Genomic DNA, 2,157 nt, shown 5'->3' on the forward strand with positions numbered 1-2,157 from the left:
TGTAGTTTTCCTTACAGGACATTTCATGTGAAGATTCCCTCTCGAGAGGAGTGGTTGTCTGGCTTTATGGAAAGACAACAACAAACGCAAGTGGTTTGTTACACTGACGGTTCTCTGATGGAGGGACGTGCTGGTGCTGGTGTCTACTGTCGTGAAATGAGATTGGAACAATCTCACTCACTAGGTAGATACTGTACTGTATTCCAAGCAGAAATCTTTGCGATTATGTGCGGGGTGCAATCGGCCCTTCAACTGAGTTTGTCCGGCAGAGTTATAAACTTCTGCTCCGATAGTCAGGCTGCAATCAAGGCTCTTAGCTCAGACAAATCCCGGTCCAAGCTAGTGATCGCGTGCCGAACCCAAATCGAAGAACTAAGCATTGTCAACACTATCTACCTTGTCTGGGTGCCCGGACATTGCGGTATTACTGGAAATGAATGGGCTGACGAATTGGCCAGGGCAGGCTCAGCGATTGACTTCGTTGGTCCTGAGCCCGCGCTGCCAATTTCGACAAGTTGGATAAGGGAAAAAATACGGTCCTGGGCTTCGTCCGAGCACCGAAATTATTGGAGAAATCTACAAACGTGTCGCCAAACAAAGGCGTTTCTAGAACAACCATGCCCAGTGGTTTCGAAAAATCTCTTACATTTTTCGAAGCTCCACTGCGGCATGCTGACCAGGGCTTTAACCGGCCACTGCAAACTCAATTATCACATGGCAACTATTCAGCGCGCTGAGTCTTTTTCATGTGATCTTTGTGAATCCGACTACGGAACCTCATATCATCTGATATGCAACTGTCCAGCGGTAGCGCAATTGCGATTTCGAGTCTTCAGCCGTCCTTATATAGACGAAACCATGTTTGGTCGACTGAAACTCAGAGACATACTAAAGTTTCTTATCCAATGTGGTAAAGAGCTTTAGGCTTATTCGCAGGCAAGTTGAACTACTTGTGAGTTTAACTTACCTGTTGTTTATTTTTGTTTTGTGTTGTTATTTTTCCCACCCTTCCAATTCTACTTCCCCACACCTCCTTGTCCTTTCCTTCCGCTCAGGAAATGATGAAAACACACGGCAAGGCACAAATCCCCGACTATGTCCGGGGAACGTGCCATTTGAGCCAATATATTCTGATTCCTGATTCCTGAAGTCATTTATAATTCTAAGGTGGCAATCTCCTCCATTTATTTACCACTCCCTGCCAAATGATTTTCTTTGCATTGTGATTTTTTTGGTAAGCGGAAGTCGCTGTTCGAATTCAATAGTTTATTTATTTATATCAATTTAGTTCGCCAGCGTGAATAATCATTTCATTGTACCTTTGTTTGCAAGTCGATGGATAGAAAAAAAATCATGGTAACAATGCTGGTGTCAAAAATTTATAGCAACGTTGGAAAAAAAAGTTTCTCTTGTGTTCAATATGAGAATATTCATGTTTCACAAGTAAACAGACCGTTTCGAATTAAAAGGTAAATTTACATAAACGTGGGCGCGTGTGATTTGGTAAGCTTGTACATTGAAAAACTGTAAATCGTGTATTTCCCGTGGTGAAAACTCAGTAGATATAAAAAAACTAAATCAACTTTCTTTATTCATTTATTGATCTATTGCTCCTTAACTGTAATATATGCAAAACATCTCAATTTAAATATACCGAAATAATAAAAAAAATCCTTCACTTAATAGTAAAAAAATATTGTGTGTGTATTGGGACTCGAACCCAGGTCGGTTGCCATTCCTCATGATTTGCTAATCGCGCCAATTTTTGTAGTAGTTACAATTACCTTTGTTAAACACACAATTCAGCTAAAAGTCAAAGGTGGTATAACGGCAAATGTAAAGGTAGAAACAACCTTTTGAAGACATGTAGTGCAGCTTAATGATTAAAGGTAATAGTATTGGTAACAGCATCGTTTATTCAACTCGCAATTCAGTCTAATTAGGATGGTTGAATAAAAGCTTTAATATTGTCGCTATTACATTTATTAGCAATATAGTTCAGCCTAGTTGGAACTGGCGAATACTGGATTTTAAATAGGCTGAATAGACTGTTAATGTTTAAATAGTTCAGCGAAGGTTTTATTCAGCTTACATAACCTTTAATCTGCTTTAAATCAACACGTAGTCTTATAGTTCAGCTCCTAATGTTTGTTGGGT

Source organism: Topomyia yanbarensis, chromosome 3 (genome assembly GCF_030247195.1).
Source record: "Topomyia yanbarensis strain Yona2022 chromosome 3, ASM3024719v1, whole genome shotgun sequence".
Lineage (NCBI taxonomy): Eukaryota > Metazoa > Arthropoda > Insecta > Diptera > Culicidae > Topomyia > Topomyia yanbarensis.